Source organism: Schistocerca cancellata, chromosome 6, assembly GCF_023864275.1.
Source record: "Schistocerca cancellata isolate TAMUIC-IGC-003103 chromosome 6, iqSchCanc2.1, whole genome shotgun sequence".
Classification (NCBI taxonomy): domain Eukaryota; kingdom Metazoa; phylum Arthropoda; class Insecta; order Orthoptera; family Acrididae; genus Schistocerca; species Schistocerca cancellata.
In genome coordinates, this window is record NC_064631.1 from 181,117,811 (window position 1) to 181,138,719 (window position 20,909).

Here is a 20,909-nt window from a genome sequence, read left to right on the forward strand (position 1 = left end):
TCAAATGTTCTCAATAGTGTTCCTCAAATAGAATGTTGCCTTCACTCCAGGGATTCCTATTTGAGTTTCCAAAGCATCTCTTTAATACTTGCATGTTGTTCAAAGCGACCGATAACAAATCTAGCACCCAGCCTCTGAATTTCTTCGAAGCCTTTCTTTAATCTTATGTGCTGCAGATCCTAGATGCTGGAGCATTACTCAAGAATAGGACATACTAGCATCCAATACACGGTCTCCTTTACAGATGCACCACACTTTCCTAAAATTCTCGAAATGAACCAAAATCAACCATTCACTTTCCCGACCTCAATCCTCTCATGCTTGTACCATTTCATATTGCTTAGCAATGTTACGCCCAGATAAGAAACATGTCCTGCACTAGGATGTACGGCAAGGACAGGTGCTGCATAAGGTTGAACAGGAGTCCACACCAGTCGTGCCTGGCAGCTAATTGACTGCACTTCCGTAGCTCTTCGTAGAACTTGTGGCCTCTTCATTTGTGAATGTCCAGTTCACCCTGTGCTGCCTGTTTGACTGACAGGTGAGGTGATTTCAGTTTGGTGAGCAGCTCTTCACACGTGCTGCAGATTCCCAATTTGTGGTCTCCCAAACTTAATTTAAAACTGTTATTGAAGTGTGATAAATAAAATCTATATTTAACTGTTGTTTCAGGTTGAGACATTTTAAAGAAGTTGTACATTTCTTCACATTTAATTCAGAGTCCAGATATTTTATTTCTTTTTCTCAGTAGATTGATGTTTTACTGGGAACGAACTGATCACAAATAATGTCACGTAGCTAGTGAGAATCAGGTGTTCTTAGATGTAGTTAGGTGAGTAACTAACATTAGTTTTAACTTGATGAAGATTTGTTAAGAGTTGAAGTCGCACAAGAGCATAGAGTGAACTGCCTTCGGGTGGAAGATCATATAGTATATGTACACGCACATACAAATCATTGCAGGACATTGTTTCTTGACACACACATACAGAGTACTAGAACTAGATACAGAAATTAAAATTTACACACGTGATGGGGTCTCGAACTCATGACCCTTTGCATCGGAATCCAATGCCATATCCACTGCACCACACTAATACTCAGTTCCTTATCTTCTTTGGTGACATTGCTCCCTCCATAACAGAGGGAGCCACGGTAATCTCATATGCATTTGACACACAAACAATAGGTCCTTCAAACTTAATAGATCTCTGATCTTGAAATTTGACATTCACTGTGAATGACTTGCGTTCAAACAATCGCTTAAGTTCAGAAGAATACTCAGGCCAGCGTTTCCAATCAAATTCCTCAAACAGAATAACCTTATGATAATCAAACAAATTCTGAAATGCATAATCACCAGGAGTAGGATAATACACATACTCGGCAATATTGTCAATCAATCTTGATCTTTTCAATCAAGGTACTCTTACCAACACCTGGTAAGCCATAAAGGTAGAGCACTTTCTTAAAGCCGTTCCTCAGTCCACCATTCCACCATTCAATAACTTGTTGAGCCCATCCATCATAAATAAACATGTAGGGCTTTAAAATAATACGCTGTTTGTCAGCCTTAGCCGCTGGCGCGCTGCCACCATGACGTCAGCGGCCTTATCGGCCGGGGTCAAAGGTCAAGCACTCGGAGACATGACGTAACATGCTGTTCTCGCTCTATGCCGACAGATTCTAGATGTACCCTTGTCCGTTTTTAAGCTACGCTACAGATCAATTTATTTATGAAAATACAATGTACAGTCACCAACAAATTTTACATATTCACAAGTACCTTTGCCTTTGATCCAAATAAATACAGTTTCATTACATGATAGCTTACGTCTATTACGAGTATATAAAGTAAAGGGAGAGGGTGACATATAGGTAGATTTACCAAAATCTTTATTAGCGTTCTTAGTAACATGGTAAGTTCTATATGCGATGACATCACGGTCCACAAAGCTCTCCAGGCCGGATACATTTGGTACTCCAGATCCACCTCGTACTATTGCAACAGTTAACCACCCGTTGCCATGTGTGAATGAATCGTTGATGTCAATGCTGAAGTTGAGTCGGCATCCACAGAAGACTGCTGGTCCATCCAGTAGAGAGTGTGCTGCGACAGACTTTATAGTATTCTTTTTCTTGTCTGCAGCAGAAGTTGTACATGCAAACGTCTATCAAACGCAGTGTCGGTAATCTCATATGCATTTGACACACAAACAATAGGTCCTTCAAACTTAATAGATCTCTGATCTTGAAATTTGACATTCACTGTGAATGACTTGCGTTCAAACAATCGCTTAAGTTCAGAAGAATACTCACGCCAGCGTTTCCAATCAAATTCTTCAAACAGAATAACCTTATGATAATCAAACAAATTCTGAAATGCATAATCACCAGGAGTAGGATAATACACATACTCGGCAATATTGTCAAAATCAATAATCTTTTCAATCAAGGTACTCTTACCAACACCTGGTAAGCCATAAAGGTAGAGCACTTTCTTAAAGCCGTTCCTCAGTCCACCATTCAATAACTTGTTGAGCCCATCCATCATAAATAAACATGTAGGGCTTTAAAATAATAGAAGCCTTCCTACTAGCCCAAAACTCTTTATGATAGGCCTGAATGAATCTATACTGATTATAATGACTGACAATAAAAGCATGCGTCAGTCGAAACACAGGATTATTCTTACAGTAATAATACAATTGCAAATGAAATGAGAGCTTAGAGACACTAACATTCACAGTCACCAACAAATTTTACATATTCACAAGTACCTTTGCCTTTGATCCAAATAAATACAGTTTCATTACATGATAGCTTACGTCTATTACGAGTATATAAAGTAAAGGGAGAGGGTGACATATAGGTAGATTTACCAAAATCTTTATTAGCGTTCTCAGTAACATGGTAAGTTCTATATGCGATGACATCACGGTCCACAAAGCTCTCCAGGCCGGATACATTTGGGACGGCGGCGCGCAAGCCGACGCATGCTTATCAGCGGGGTCAGAGTCTGACCTCCGCTTATCTATCAGCTCATTAGTAATGTCTCTCAACCGTAGTGTGCCCATGACCTTATGTTTAACTTTGAACATTACGTCTGATATACTTTATTTCCACAATCAACGTAAAACCTCCAACGCCAAGTATTTGAATTACCGCTTCTCCTATTTTCAACGTGAGTCTGTATGTTATTTAAATTAAAAACTGCTTCTTCTCTCACGTTACAATATGATCTACCAAAATTATTATACCACCTACGAACAACTTCATACCTTGAATTAACAAATTTTGGATTCAATGTATGATCCAAATAAATACAGTTTCATTACATGATAGCTTACGTCTATTACGAGTATATAAAGTAAAGGGAGAGGGTGACATATAGGTAGATTTACCAAAATCTTTATTAGCGTTCTCAGTAACATGGTAAGTTCTATATGCGATGACATCACGGTCCACAAAGCTCTCCAGGCCGGATACATTTGGGAGTCCAGATCCACCTCGTACTATTGCAACAGTTAACCGCCCGTTGCCATGTGTGAATGAATCGTTGATGTCAATGCTGAAGTTGAGTCGGCATCCACAGAAGACTGCTGGTCCATCCAGTAGAGAGTGTGCTGCGACAGACTTTATAGTATTCTTTTTCTTGTCTGCAGCAGAAGTTGTCATTTCCACGTCTTCAATTGTTTTATATATTGTCTGTCTTGAACGGCGTTGATATCTTGTGTAATAAGGCATGGTGGCAGTGTTCAATGCAGTTGCCTGTGCAGCAGCAGCGCGAATGAGCCGCTGCGCGCCGATCGCTCGCTCTTAAAGACGAGAATGAGCACGTGACCGTGATAAGGACTTAGACTTTTTAAGAGTGCCAGCGGAGCGTTATCCTGGACGCGAGCACTAGGCGTGTTAGGTGCTCGCGTACGCTGTTTGTCCAGCAAATTTCCATACAAAGTTTACAGAATACTTAAATCTAATTTCAAATTCATCAAGACGAGAAGTGTCAGCACTACCAGTAATATCAGAAAAAGGTATAGGTCCAGCAATAATACGCCACTGCTGTATTGAATCATTACAATCACAATTTTTGAATACATCTGTCAACTGATTAGTAACAATAAACTTTTCAATAGACCAATAATTCTTAGCATAGGTATACAGCTTATACTTCCGAACAAGACCAGGCCTCATTTGAATTTTAGGAAACAGTTCATGTTCATTAAGTTTCAAACCAGCAGGTTGAGAATATATACCACGCCAAGGACCAAAATATATTTGAGGCCGAGCACCATACCTCTGTGCTTCAGCAGACTGATAAAACAAATAATCACTAAACCCGGCAGCATACGTTTTCAATGATTTCTTGCCTTGCAGTTTTTCATTATAAAACTTAATAGCCCTCTCAGCATTACCATCAACAGCTATTTCAATTTGGCCTTGGCGTTTAGCAGAGGCCGTCTTAAGAAGAACAGTAGTTTGCTCAAAATCGATACCCCAAATCTTAACAATCACACGAGAGAGAATAACACGATTATAAACTTTGGCAAGATCTTTCAAATCATCGTTAGGTCCAGTCCACATGTTAGCAAGTGTGGGTCCCGTCTATATGCGATGACATCACGGTCCACAAAGCTCTCCAGGCCGGATACATTTGGGACTCCAGATCCACCTCGTACTATTGCAACAGTTAACCACCCGTTGCCATGTGTGAATGAATCGTTGATGTCAATGCTGAAGTTGAGTCGGCATCCACAGAAGACTGCTGGTCCATCCAGTAGAGAGTGTGCTGCGACAGACTTTATAGTATTCTTTTTCTTGTCTGCAGCAGAAGTTGTCATTTCCACGTCTTCAATTGTTTTATATATTGTCTTGTCTTGAACGGCATCGATATCTTGTGTAATAAAAATCTTTATTAGCGTTCTCAGTAACATGGTAAGTTCTATATGCGATGACATCACGGTCCACAAAGCTCTCCAGGCCGGATACATTTGGGACTCCAGATCCACCTCGTACTATTGCAACAGTTAACCACCCGTTGCCATGTGTGAATGAATCGTTGATGTCAATGCTGAAGTTGAGTCGGCATCCACAGAAGACTGCTGGTCCATCCAGTAGAGAGTGTGCTGCGACAGACTATATAGTATTCTTTTTCTTGTCTGCAGCAGAAGTTGTCATTTCCACGTCTTCAATTGTTTTATATATTGTCTGTCTTGAACGGCGTCGATATCTTGTGTATATGTGCTGCTGCTGCACAGGCAACTGCATTGAACGCTGCCACCATGCCTTATTACACAAGATATCGACGCCGTTCAAAGAGTTCATAAAGAGTTTTGGGCTAGTAGGAAGGCTTCTATTATTTTAAAGCCCTACATGTTTGTTTATGATGGATGGGCTCAACAAGTTATTGAATGGTGGAATGGTGGACTGAGGAACGGCTTTAAGAAAGTGCTCTACCTTTATGGCTTACCAGGTGTTGGTAAGAGTACCTTGATTGAAAAGATTATTGATTTTGACAATATTGCCAAGTATGTGTATTATCCTACTCCTGGTGATTATGCATTTCAGAATTTGTTTGATTATCATAAGGTTATTCTGTTTGAGGAATCTGATTGGAAACGCTGGCGTGAGTATTCTTCTGAACTTAAGCGATTGTTTGAACGCAAGTCATTCACAGTGAATGTCAAATGGTCCTGCACACTCCAACTCCTGATGGCTGATTCTCACCAAACTCATATTATTGAGGAAGAAGACTTTGTTTCGCATAGCTCCTTAGCATCCAGCCCACATTGGTCTATCGATCACTCATATGATTTTGAACGCATCCCTGTTGGTTTTTGAACATTTTTGGTCAAGTTCTAAGTTGATTTCTGAATGAACCGTAAGTTGATTTTTGAATGCGTGCATAGCGTACGTGATGTCAGGGGAATCACTGTCATATCTAGAAATAAACTTTCCTGCAGAGAAAAGGGGACGTGTCTATATGAGCTGAGCGAATGAAGCTGAAAGAGTGAATGACAATCCCTGTTAATGTGGTTGACTGGGTTTGCAAATGATCAGCATTGTTATAATTAGTAGCGAATTCTATAGATTCAGACTATCAGAGTGGAAATAACAACTAACAGGAATAACAGGCAGGCCTATTTCGTTTTATCTAGCAGACAGTGACAAAATACACGTAATCAGATCGAGAAACCACACCAGTCTTGGGTACTATTTGTATTAACAGCTTTTCTAGTATTAGACGACATTTCATTTTTTCATGTAGCAAAACGTCGCCGAACTTTGATGAGGTAATAGATTCTTTTCCAGAAAGGAAAGTACGTCATATAAAGCTGTTGCAAGTTCAGAGAGAGAAAAAAAAGCTAGGACTTAAGGATTGAAGAAATGTGTACTGTCTTGCTTGTCTCTTGTCTTTACTCATTTTATATATCTTATATTTAATTTTTTGTCACACAAAACAGCAAGTTATTACCTAATAGGCAGTAAAGACTGCAAATTTTCTGAAGAGTACTTGTTCTGCCGGTTACAAATAATCCTATCCAGTATTAATTGTGAGATTTTTTTAAAGAGGGGCAAGGTGTCAAACCGGCCGACTGGGAGCGGGAGAGGCACCATAGGACATTTTAATTTCCACTGGCCTGAATATATTTTGATGGTACCCATTACAAAATATTACACGTTTCAATTCCACAGAGCGAAATACAGAGATGTGCGATGGAAGAATGCTGTGTGAAGAGGCGTGGCACTGCACTTTGGCACACAGACCAAATAGCATGTCTTACATTCCCTCGAACGTATAAGTTTTATGTATCAGACTCTTCAGAAATATGTATGCTACAAAATGAAGATATTTTTGGAAAGTTGATATTTTTTTTAAATTTTTGGTGTCCTACCTCAAATGCTTGATGGATGGGGAGCACCACTATCTAATATTGCCCCAGTTCGGAAATGTCGTAGATCCGGACCTGATGCACAGAGCAGTCTGAGTTGTAGTGGGGAGGTTGTAGTCTCCACGTGACTCGTGTTTACGTTAAGTGATTTTTCCTGTTCGTTTATTGCTCTCCCGTCAAATGAAAACAAAACGGATTTCTTTGGCCAGGAGCTATCAAGTGAATTAAAATACGTTCACATAATTACAGAAGGCTAAAATATGTTATTAGTTTCAGATTTTATTTTGTTTCAACCTTTCTGACAGTCAAGTGTTAATTGCCTTGCAAAACAATGAAGTTATTTTTGTCGGTTTGTTAAAGAAATTTGACTTTCATTGATCTTTTCTGCTGAGGCAGTCAATTTATTTGAAACGAAGTGTTTAAGTCCACACTATTGGCTAGTTTCAACTGTTCACTGCATTTCAAGTTCACGTTTTCATCATCTAGCACGTATGGCATTATGCCATAATAAAGAACCAAACATGAGATAATACGGTACTGGTACTCCAAGAAAATTTACATCTGAATCTGGACATACGAATGTGCACTTTAAGCCGAATTATACATTTAGTATGATTCACAAAATTCCCATGCTCTTGAGTATCCTCTAATGCCTTGTTTCTTGTATGACCTAATGTAAAATGTTTTAATGTTTTATAACGTACGAATGTATGGGCTTCCTGTGTCATCATAGCTGCGCAACCGCGGTGACACCTGTCATCTGGCGCTACTGCTGAAATGAATCTATTTCTAACAGGTTGCAGGAAAATATTCCGAATGGTTGTTTGAAAAGCATTTCTTTCAAGTAAAGTATATTTCCTTTTACACAAGATGAACTCTGTGTGCAAATGTCCAATGAATTTCTTAAATCACAGTGCATTTGACTCTCGTTCAAAAATCAAATCTTTGAGGACGACCATTTAGAATATTTTCGAGCCCAGAAAATCAGACATTTATGTCGTTGTTAAAAATTTTACTGGCACATTTGTGTGATGTATCTTAAAGTGTAACATGTGCAAAAAAAGATCAACATTATGTGTGAAAGTTTTACCACACATTGAATTGTTTTTAATTGGGATTAAACACTTTCACTTGCACTGACACACTTTCATGGATATGTAGAACTTTTTGCACACGTCACTGTAGCAACGTTTCTTGATGTGCTGGAGGGTGGAGTGTCATGGGGGCAGCAGGCGGGGAGTGGTCCACGGCCACAGTGGCGACTGCAGGGACGGCCACCATCTGCAGAAGCGAACAACTCACGTTGGCGGAACAGCTTTCTAGGAAGTTCACAAAATCTGCCCTGTATCGTCTGGAAAGCATGGCGTTTCTTTGTTCCTCCAGGAGGTGGGAGAGGTATTTATTGTGTCTGTGTACTTTAGTTCTATGTCTGACTGCACAGTTTTTCCTAGGATGCGTGTAGCGCAGACCATGCCAACTCAGGTGCTTCGCGAGCACTAGCTGACGTGGACAAATCCATTGGTGCTCTGCTGTAGAGCCTGTGGGAGGGAAGATGAGAGAGGCAGACACAGCACGGTTATGGCAGTGGTAGGAGGGGAATGTGTTTTGGCAGTGCTTAGCGAGCCGTGAGACGTGTTGTTGTTTGGTGAATGGGACTGGGCAAATCGGTGTGTGTCAGGTGGCGCACTGGTATTAAAATGAACAATTAATAATATGAGGGTTGTACCATAAGTAAGGTTCCCATGTTTTTTACAAATAGAAAACATTGTTTATTGTTATTAATTTCTACATCATTGAAAAGCTTACACTTTTGTCTATTTTCCGACATAGTCACATGTTTTTTTTTTTTTAAGACGGTGCTCCAGATTTTGTATACCTAAGTCGTAAAAGTCTCTCGCCAACCTGTTGAGGAAGCGTGTTACCTATGCTCGCACTTCATTGTCGCTCTTGAAGATTTGCCACATTAGTGTTCCTTTCGCTTGGGGAAGAGGTGATTATCGCTGGGGGGCTAAGTCTGGGCTGTACGGGGAATGGGGCATAACAGTCCACCCAAATTTCTTCAAAAGCTCTGTGTTTGAAGAGCAATGTGGGTTCGAACGTTGTTGTGAAGGAGCACTACTCCCTTCTTCAGTCATTCTCTCTAACGATTCTGGATTGCTCACTGGAGTTTGGTCAATATTTCAAAATAGCTGTCTGAGTTTATTGTTGTTCGAGGTGCATGAAATCGATGAGGAGTACCACCTTCTGATCCCAAAACCTGGTGGCTGCGTTTATTTCAATTTCTTTGGTGGCGGTGAACTGGAGTGACGCCACTGACGAGATTGTTGTTTTGTTTCAGGGGTGTAATGAAACACCCACATTCGATTTCCTGTGACAGTAGAGTCCAACAACTTCTCCTTGTTGCCTGCCCCTCACAATGTTGAAGAAACTTGCGAGGGCACTCAAGGCGTTGCTCTTTGTGTCCATCAGTCATCATCCAGGGGACCCAGCGAGCACATACCTTGCGATAACACAACGTTTCTGTTAAAGTTGTTCCAGTTGTGTTGTGGGAAGCTTCAGGAATGTGTTCAACAATTTTACGGACAGTGACCCTCTGATCTTTGAGCAGCTTACTGTTGATCTTCTGGACAATCACGTCGTAAACTGACAGTGTTCCACTCCGTTCTTCATTGTGAACTTCCATGCGACCCTCGGCAAAAGCCCTGCACCATTTGCGGACGTGCTGAACGGACATGCACTCTTCACCATAAACCTCAGTCAGTTGCCGATGGGCGGTAACTTCCTTGAGTGGAGAAACCAGATTACTCCTTGAACCTCACACTTAGCGGGGGCGGTGATCAACACTTGCAACTCTGATGGCTGCCAAGCCAACACCGAGTGATGTAGTGAATCACGGACAGGCGGACTCGAGAGTGGGGGAACAACTGTGCACGGCACTGTTGTTGGATTTAGCCTAGCACCTTCCCTCGAGGCTGTAGCTAATCGGGAGTCTTACTTTTGGTATAACCCTCGTAATATTAATAATAATCCCAATTTTGTGTGCAGACAGAAATAATTGTTTTATTGCACTCCTTATTTTACACAAATTTACATTCTTTATCGTTAGCATCACTTTGAAGCCACAAATTTTCTGATATTTGGAACAATTGTTTAGGCAGTTGGAATTCAAAGTATAGCTTCCAGTAAAGCATCAGATAAACTTGACCTCGTTTTTGTCATATTAATATTCATAATTCAAAACATTTGCTCACAAACGAATGTTGTTCTGAAAATAGCAACACATTTCAGGGCAAGTGCATGAATCCTCGGGAATTCTTGTTGATAACCACCTTTATGAAATGAAATCCAATCACCATTGTAACGGTAATATAGGTCTGTCAAAACTGAATCACACTGTAGTTGTATCAGTTCAATTTGGAGACTTGGTGGGCATCTTCTGGGTGCACCTAAAAAGGCATCACAAAAACTTTGAATACAGGTTGCACTTCTTTTATTTCCTGAAACCTATCTTCAGATTCTTTTTGCAATGAAATTTATTTTTACTTTGCAACGACACATTGAAATCGTGTAAATAGCCTGTGATGTCGTTCATGACAGCAGTCAGAAACCCATTGCTTATCATCCAATTCTGATTGTGGAGAACCTTTCATGTCAGTGAACAGAGCTACTTCTTGTCTTAAATTGAAAGAAATTGAGAGTACTCTTGAGCAATTTAACCATGGTAACTTTATCCATGATGGGCCAAAACTTATGGAAAACTTTCACGCATAGCTATTCTTGATGTAAAAGGTAGCGTACTTTCAGAATTTATGGAAGCCCAGCTTCGCACACTTTTCTCATAGGCCCTACAAAACCTACTCCTTCTGACAACATTGCAGGGGCTCCATTAGTTGCAGTGTCATATAGGTGCTGGCGTAACAGTTTCGTATTGTTCAAAACCACCTCTACAGCCATGAAAATATCTTCCCAGGTGTCTGGTACTTATCAAAGAAATAACACTGAATAGTTCTCAGTAACAGTGAAATCTTTTTTATAACCCCTTTCGAAAATTGCAGGTTGAGCTACGCTGTGATTGTCAGTGCTCTCATCGAGGGCAGTCAAGAACTCTTCGAGAAATTGTATATTCAGACAAGCTTAACACCTCAAATTGGGCCACCACAGATGGGCATATTACCTTGGAACACTCTACAAAACACTCTTTTAGAAATTGGCCGTCTATAAAAGGTCTTACACTTTTCATAATTTTCACTGCAACAATGTAGCTTGCTCGAACTGCACTTTCCGATATGCAATTCAGCTCAAATATTTGTGGGACAACAGCAGCAATAATTAACTTTAAAATCTTACCACACACGACAGTCTCGTAATTTAGTTTAACAATATCTGAAAGAGAAATAGTGCAAGTTTCTATAGATAAGAGTACAATTACAAAGAGGTATTTTTAAATAAAAAATGCCTACTCTTGCTGCTCTGTATTTTATTCTCCCAGAAGCGTTTTGCCTTTTTCTTTAAGGCATCATCAGTGGGATCTATAATGATAGTTATGATACACTTTTGTTTTAATATGCATTATTCTTACATTATACAATAGTTCACTTCTTGCCTTTTATGTAAATAAGTGATTACTTACGGTTCTTCATCTTTTTAGTTGGCATCGGTGTTTCCTCTCATCTGGTCACATGGATGTTGCACTACCCCTGTATTTACGAAACATAAGCATGTTTATGTGTTTCAGACATTTTTCTTCCAACTTCTCAGTTTGTTTGCCCTTGTTGTTGTGATGCACTATTTCATCCTGTTTGGTTTGTTTATGTGCACATACCTGTTGCCAACGTAACAAAGTATATGCTGAAAACTAACATCTATTCATTTGTCACACACACATACCCACACACCTGAGAGAGAGAGAGAGAGAGAGAGAGAGAGAGAACATACATGCACGGATTTTTTTTCTTTTTCTTCCATTTGATTTGAGTTTTGAATTAAATGTTTTGTGGAGAGGTTGGGTGGTATTTTACTATTACTATTACTATTATTATTATTATTATTATTATTATTATTATTATAGTCCTCTGTTGTTGTGTTACTGTTATTTTATCTATCAGTGTAAACAGTGAGTTGTTTGGTTTATATACTTAATCATTCAATAGGATTTTCCTTCATGCTTTGGTTTTCTGTATGTGGTAATTTTCTTGCAGGGTTAAGAGGTGTTTTTTATTGTTGATTCTAATTATTTTCAAGTCTTCTTCTTTAGTGGTTGGTTTGTGATAGTTCTCTTAGATGTTCTGCAAATGTGGACGTTCTCATGTACCCTTTGTATCTTACATCAAATGTTCTGCCTGTTTGTCCTATGTATCTGCCATCACAAGTGTTACACTGTAATTGATAAATACCTGCTTTCTGGTATATATCTCTGTTTTTGGTCAGTTTTTGGGTGAATTTTTGGATAGAATAGTCTGTTGTGTATGCTGTGTTTATTCCCTGTCTCTTGAAAATGTTACTGATTTTATGTGACAGTTTGTGTGTGTATGCTATAGTGTCCCATGTTATGTTTTCTCTTACGTTTCCCTGACTATTTTGTGTAGTTGTTATGGTACTGAATGATTGCATTTGGTTCTGTTATGATGTTGGCTGTGGTTTAGTGCTTTCTGCTTTTATTTTAATAAAGGTTTCTCGGCCTTCCAGCCGCGTCAAGTGGTTTCAAATCCACAAGCTTTCAGCCAATTACTTCTCGGCCATTGTCAACTGGTGACTGTCTTCTGGTTTCTGCTGCTGTCCTTATATAGGCGCACTGCCTTCCATGATGTCACTGGTACCCACTCCGGCACCGTATATGGTAATGTTCACATTGTGCGGCTGCCACGCCCACTTCAACCTTCTGATGGCCAGGTCCCACTCTGTGCTTAGCTGCAGGCTGCTGTCTTTATTGAGCATGTTGTCATAAATTTTTATTTTGATCGCTTCTTTTATTATGCTATCCCAAAAACTGTTAGTCCGTGTGATAATAAAAGTCTTGTTGAATGCAATACAATGACTGTTTTCTAATGCATGCTCTGCTACTGCTGATATCTCTGGGTACTGGAGGCAAAAACATCTCTCATGTTCTACATAGCGCTGTTCAGTGGTACGCACAGTCTGTCAAATACAGAACCGTCCACACCCATGTGGTATTTTGTATACTCCTGGCATTCTGAGGCCTACTTCGTCTTTCACAGGCCTCAAGAGTTGTCAAATCTTTGCTGGAGCCTGAAGGCCAAATCAGTTTTATGCCTCTTATCTTTCCTGTTATTGAGCCCACAGAACAGCAAGAACTCAAACTTCTTAGAGTCCTCCTTGGAGTCTTTCTGCTTACATATTTTCAGAGAGATAGCTTGCGAAATCTGGTGGTTGTTGTAGCCGTTTTCCTTGAATACTTCCTGTAAGTGGCTCAGTTCCTTCAGCAAGTTTCCAGTCTCTGAGACGGTTTCAGCTCGATGCACTAAGGTCCTCAGAACAGAACTTTTCTGCAGCGGTTGGTGATAGCTGTTAGCGTGCAGATATCGGTCTGTGTGGGTGGGTTTCCGGTAAATGCTGTGGCTGAGACACCCATTTGCTTTGCAGCGGACGAGGACGGCAAGGCACCATCTGTCTTTATCTCCATCGTGAACTTAATGTTGTCATCGATGTTACTGATGTGGTCCAAGAATTCTCCCAGCTTTTCATGTCATGAGACCAGACATCAAATATGTCGTCGTCGTAACGATAAAGCCAACTAGGCTTTTCAGGAGCTATGTCCATGATGTTTACAAAGTCAGGGTGTATATGACCTTGGACAACCAGGAGATCCAGGAAAAACCCGGAAATTCTTTCATCTGGGAGAAAACCGGGGTAAACCCAGGAATTTTTTAGAATTCCGGGAATTTTTCGTTGTTTTAGTTTTCAGTTAAATTTTTGTAATTTTGACTGGAAAGAACCGATACTCCAACAAAGGATATTACTTTATACTGCTACTGCAGAATAATACTGCAGCATTAAAAAAAAAACGAATGAGAGAAAAAAACAAAAATAAAACTTAAATTGCAAAGGAAATGCACCATATAAAATAACACAGTACAAGCGTCTGCCAACGACAGCAAAATGTGTCAAAGGCTTTAGGAAGACTATGCAATTCTTCATAACTTTCTTTCTTTTCCAATCTACACGTTGAAGTCCCCCTAACAAAATTTTAATGTTCTTCAATGGAATAATAATAATAATAATAATAATAATAATAATGTTTATTTATCTATGTTAACTTTACAGTCTTGGACATCGTCATTTTTTGTACAGTTACATCATTGCATGCAATAATGTTATAAACACATTAGCACATTATATATCACTCCATACTATAATGATTACATACATCAATTAGCCAATTATAACAATACCACCACTAATATACTGCAGTATGTAAAAGAATAAACTAACAGTACTGCAGCTCAGAATTCTTTTAATGAGTATAAACATCTTTCTATTAACAAATTTTTCAACTTGCCCTTGAAAAGATTACCTTGGAGATGCTTTATATTTTTTGGCAACTTATTGTAGAATTGTCTCCCAGTTACATATGGACTGTGGTCTGTAGCTTTCTTGTTAGTCTGTATCCTATGATAGTCACTTTTGGCTCATTTTAGTAAGTAAATATTACTAGAAACCTTTTTACAGGTGGAGCCGATATGCTCTTTCCAAGTGAGATGTTCATCAATCAGTATGCCTAAAAATTTATGTTCGTCAGATGTTTCAACTGTAGAAAGTGATTGAGTATTAGTATTATTAAAATGTAGCAAGAACTTTATTACTACAGTCTTGTCCTTATTCAGTGTAAGCTTATTCACTGTTAGATATGGACCCTTAGATAGTTCATGTTCCAGTGACTCCCAGCAGCTTTCAAATTTATCTGGATTCCTTTTATTGTCCACATTTATTGGAGCATGTCAGTGTATTAAGCTGTAATCCTTATTTGCGCATTGCAGAGTAAGAACTGAGAGCCTCTCGCTTAGGGCATAAAAATCCATGACCAAATTTACTACTGTTGTGTTTATATTGAACCCTGTTCCTAGATGTGGAAAGCCTTTTCCCATTGGATTCCAGCCTTTCTTTCCTTTGAGAATGCTATGTCCCTCTGATTCTGTGATGATATCTTCATCAGTGAATCTAGTTTCCTGACGAGCCAAGATTTGTATATGATACTCGTCTAATACTTTAATTAGTTCTTTTAGTTTCCCTACTTTACAAAGTGAATTCATGTTTAGGATGTGAAAGAAATATTTTCTTTTGTTCTTAATTTACATGTAGTGCTTTGAGAATATTGACTCCTTCACTTTGCATGCTGTTCTGGGCTCCCCAGAATCAGATGGTTGTGCTGCTTTCTGCGACACAAGATTTCCTTTTAAGGTTACCTCCTGGGGTAGTTGCATTTGGAGAAATTTCCATCATGCGTAAGCTACTTGATATTCCTGTTGGGGAATTGGTGGGTGCCAATTGACATTTAAAACTGAAATTGAATTCCTCACTTCGGGGTACAGACGCTGACCAAACACTGCCCAACATGAGAACACACACATTTGGATTTTAATCTGTAGCTTTTATATTATCTGTAAAAGCAGGATTGCCTTTTCTGCAAGTTCCGCCATACCAGCGATCTTCATCTCCGTCTTTACTGTAGTTGAGGTCTTTGCCGTTTCCGTGGCAAGTACTATCACCTGGGCCAGGTGAGCTAAGGTTTATTTCGACAGGTGTTACTCCTCCCCCTCCCCCTTTCTCAACCAGGCTTGGGACCTGCTGTGGCGGAGTTTCTGTGACTATAATGGTAACTTCCTTTTCTCTTTGGGTTTGGGAACTCCTTGAGACCTACAAAGTGTTGACAAAACAGATAATGGGAAGATCTTACTCAGGCTTGAATGTGAAAACTAATTCTTGTTTCCCGGTGTGCCATGCTAGGTTAGGATTAGGTCTCCATGTCCGGCGTCATAGCAATATAGGCGTGGATCCTCTGCCAGGCTTGCGTGTTCTACAAATGATGTCATAGGAACTTTTTAAAATCTGTTTCTGTTGTTTCCGTTACAAGTGCTTTCTTTTCAGATACAATATAGAGAAGGGCTATAGTGAAGGCACGGAACAAGTTTTCCATTTGATTGCTTTCCTGATGTTCAGGGTCAAAAACCGTGATTGAAAATGTTAGGTGTATTGACAAAATTGTTTTGTTGGCTGAGATAGGCCCTTTTTTCTCATCATTATCAAAGTTACCAGTGTTGCAGTTGTTCATTTTGGTGCTTCTTTTTTCGAATATATTTACAATTAAAAAATTCATTGTTGTCAACTTCGTTTTCCACATTTCGGTCTATTAAGGCAGTTCTTCATGGCATGTTGGAAAGTGTTGCAACTTCAACACTGCAGCTATTAAGGAGGTAGTGTTTTAGATGTTTCAGCCATGTGAGGTACACAGTGCTTTCTAAAATGGTGAGCAACTACCTTGTTAATTGGTTGTTGGTGATTGTAGATAACTTGAATTTTTTTCAACGGGTCTTGGGATGATGATGGAAATGATGAGCACAAAACTTTGATTTGATATCCCTGTACTTTTAGGTCCTCCTCAGTTTTTTCATTTGTTATATCACTGTCAGCCTTGGTTATCACAATGGTGAGAGTGAGTCTATGTGGTTTCTTTCTTGCTTGCAGTTTGGCATGCAGTGTGATTGCTGTTAAGGTTATTTCAGACCGGTAAGTAACACAGACTGTTTTCTCAAGTTTTGAAATCTGATTGGTGTGTTGTGATGTTGACAAAGTTTATTGGAACTTTTGGTGAATGACTTGGTGTACCAGGCAATTGTTTTAGCACCAGTTACAGCAATTTGGGGGTTTCTTTGCCACCTTATTAATTTTTTGTATATTGTAAGGTTTGTTAAAGTGCCATAAGGTTTGTTAGGTGCGCTGGAATTGCAACTGTGTGTAACCAGATGTAAACCTAGCTCTTTGTGTGAGAGTTGGGGGTTTCTGTAGTGGAAAGTTGTTTGTTTAAAAGTTCTTGACAAGATGTAGATGACGAATGTGAACTTTCTGTATTTTGGGTATCATGTTCGTGGCTGCTTTGCCTGTTTACTCTGGATTTCTTGTCTGGGTTTTTGGCTAGTTTGTATAGTTTAGTGTTGTTGGACATCTGGTGCAGATGGAGTTCTTCACTTCAGTTGCGCGTGTTGCAAGTCATTGTTGCATATCGAGAACAGAACGATCCAGATTCCCACGCCCTCCTTTGGAAACCCTTGCACTCAGCATGGAGTTCTGCACCTTTAGCCTCAGGAGATGCAGGTTGGTCGTCCCTCACTATCTGTTGCTAAGTGTGACTATGCAGAGACAACTGATGTCAAATCTTCAGTGCTCTGACAATGCACATGATGGTGCTGCATTTGACGCCAGTGGTGCAAGTTAGACACGATGTAGTTGGCAGCAATTTTTGTCTAGTGCACATGTTACTCAATTACATGTAACAACTGTTCAAATAATTTAATGAGAATGCTTCTAAAATAGATTGTTTCAGTATACAGGGTGAATGTTAATAAAACTAAATGGACAATGTGCATGCAGTGACAACAAATCTTCCCAGAACACACTACAGAGCTGCATCATATCCAAATCACAACAGATGTTCAAAGTTGCCTCCATGGGATGCAATGCACATATTCGCACATCGCATCATGGATTGCTGCACTCTTTCGCATGTTCCAGCCTCTCTCTCAATAGCGGACCAATTGTATGAAGCTTGTACAATAGTTCATCTCAATATATTGTAGTACTTGTTCCTACAAATCTGATGTATGCACACTCTGCGGCATCCCTGCATGTTTGTCTGTCTGAAAGGACCCGTGATCACACAAACACCTGAAAAGGGCTTGAAATGTTGTTGCTGTCTGTGAGAGTACTTGTTTTGGTATATCTGTCTACCTGTCCATCGTTCCTATCTGTTTGATCATACACAATCATCATCTCTGCTTCTTCCTGACATGAATACCTGACCATATACTGCTTACAGTATGCTGCGTCAATCTCACAGCCTGCAACACGGGGAGTGCATCGCACATAGTCAGAGGAACTGTCATTCATCATTACCATGACAATGATATCTTTTTGGACACATGTTGATAGGACCTCTCTTCCTCCATTTGCAGTCACGAATCTGTCCCTGCAGTTTGTCAGTTTTATTAATGTTCACCCTGTGTGTGTGTGTGTGTGTGTGTGTGTGTGTGTGTGTGTGTGTGTGTGTGTGTAATATGTACGAGAGTTGAATGAAAAGTAATCCTCCGCCTTCATTAATTGTTTGGATGGGAATGTTTTAACCCTCTATGGACAGAATTATGACATAATACAAACAACAAACTCTAAATGCTATATTTGTATTACTTAGGGGTCACTTTAATCATATTTTGATTAAAAATGCAAAAAGTCGTGTTTAAACAATATATATTTTTAACGTTACAAATTTGTTATGGTAGGCATTTAAAGACACCGGGTAATTAAATGTTGGAGAGTGAATACAAACATATATACTTTTCATACCATTGAAAATATTTATGAATTTAAAACATTTTACTTGCATACTTCCCATTCCCTATGAAATTCCAGAAAACAGTTTCTTTTTCTCGCGATACACAAATGAACACCACACTTCCGGCACACAATTGATGGACTTCCTTTGCAGTTTGGCATTTTGCATCTACCTCTCTTGTCAGACACAACTGGCCAATGTCCAACATTGTCCTGACGAACAACCCTTTGGGGAATTGGCTTAGATGCATGTCCTAGGTTGTTCTTCTTTACATATTTGACATCACTACTGAAGAAGGTCTACCCCTCTTTCTCCCACACAAGTCCTTGTTCATTTTGCACAATGCTTCAGCTATTTCAGCCTTGAATGGACAAAGTTGCCTTTGATTCTTTTGGTGTAAACAAAAATAAACACAGTCTCTTCTGTACTGAAACCATGCATTCACTACCACCATATCAAGGAAGTGGAAAAAAAAAAAAAAAGAACGAAGGTAGTACTTTATTGATCTGACGTTTATCCGGTATAGTGCAATCAGTGAGTCTAAAAGATCTACTCCTCCCATAAATTGGTTGTAAAGAAGAATTATTGACGGGCAGTCGACTTCAACCTTGGCTTTGCCCTTTTTATCCCATCGTTTCACCTTACTTTATCGGTTCTGCAGCAGAAAAAGTAGAGGCAAATACTATAGATCTGTTTTCAAACTATTTGACAACTCTCACACATATCAATATCTGCCTCTCGTTCATCATATGCACCTCTCCCCCCCCCCCCCACCTCTCACCCCCCCCCACCTCCCCCCCCCCCCCCCCCGCCCCCCAAATTTTTATAAGTTGTCAACACACATCCAGGTAATCTATTGGCTCTAACTGTGCCCAGACAAAAAATTTTCATGCGTGCGAGCTCTGTAAGCAGTGGTATTATCGTGAACCAATTGTCAAAATATAACAAATGGTTTCTTTGTTGTGGAATAACCTTACAAAGATGCATAACAACATTGGCGTTAGCCCCTAAATCTTCCATTCCTTCCAGTGGATCATGTTTCCCACAATACACTTCGAAATTGTACACAATTCCTTTGTTGTCGCATAAAATATATATTTTAGAACCCCACTTGTGAGGCTTTTTTGGCATATGTTGTTTCAAACTAGACATTCCTTTGAAGGGTACCATCTGCTCATCGACACACAGCATCCTATCAGTAGGCAGTTTGTTGAATTTTTCGAGCAGACGACTTATCAATGGCCTAATCTTGAAAAATTTGTCTTTGCAAGTACCTTCTGAATCAGTCATTCTGGTGTTGTCATTGAGATGGAGACTGGATTTTATGTCTTCTCACCGGTCTTGACTCATCACGTCCGATACACAAGAGAAGCCAAATGAGCTGGACGAATACATTCATGTACGTGGTACAGTGTATAATGGTCGCCCATTCAGTGATACTCCTATATTCGCACTATATCACTCCAATATACGAAGCTTGTTAGCACTTGATGTAGAGAATTGGGTTGGCGCCATTAAATTGTATTGTAGTAGTTGCTGCTGCTGCTGGCTGGTTCACTGCTGTATCTTGATGTTAATGTTGCCTCTATATGTATTCGTCTAGGGGTAAAAATATGAGGTCCTGTGCTGTTGATGTGCTTGTTGATAAGTAATGAATGACAGCATAAGTGAACTTTATTGGCATGGTAGCCATCTTAACTCCGCTGACCACCCAAAAATGTTGTAAAAGAAGTGTTACTCTGTACTGTGACAACATCTTTGCATTGTTTTTCCACATAAGACAATATCATACACACTTTAGAAAAGTTTTAACGAGACTGAACTGACGAGGCTTCTTGCTGCTTGTATTTATAAACCACATCTCTTCTTAGTAGTTTTTTGACGTGGTTAGAAGTCAGGCATCCATCAGTTATCGTAATTTGTGCAAAAAGTTATTAATTTACATTGAGTGACATAATTTAACAGGTCATTAAAATGACAGACAAATTTGTCAACTTGTCAGAAAATGGATGTTTTTCAAAGGTACATCTATTGACTTCTCTCATTTGCATACATAAGTAAATAACGTGAATTATTAAAAATTACAGTGGTTCTCATTTAAAATAGATGTGTTTACATGAATAGTGAGTGAAAACGGTCCTAGTGAATAGATAGGTTTCACTGGGTAATTTTTATTTAAGGAAATCCAAAATACATAAGTTGACCAATATTATTCGTATTTCATATTAATAATTTCAGTTGAATATAGTCATCTGCTGTATCAGTGTTCAAGTGATGTTAACTTTTGTGTGGGTCAGTTATTAATTATATTTTAATGGGTTGACTGTGTATGTCAGCAATGATTGCATAGCATGTCTACATAAACAATTACTTTTCTATTATCATAATTGCTAGTTAAACTGGTTGAATTAGGAGGGTATCGCATACTTCGTTATAATAAAGCCTTTAATAGGTTC

The 20,909-nt window shown here is 39.3% G+C and overlaps 1 long non-coding RNA gene across 1 annotated transcript in view; it reads left to right on the forward strand.

Moving 5' to 3' along the window:
- Positions 1-16,636, forward strand: part of LOC126088517 (uncharacterized) — a 59,529-nt gene extending 42,893 nt beyond the window's left edge. Inside the window, exon 4 of the long non-coding RNA XR_007519949.1 lies at positions 16,593-16,636. This is a non-coding gene — a long non-coding RNA (uncharacterized LOC126088517). The remainder of the gene's footprint in view (positions 1-16,592) is intronic.
- The last annotated feature ends 4,273 nt before the right edge of the window (positions 16,637-20,909 follow it).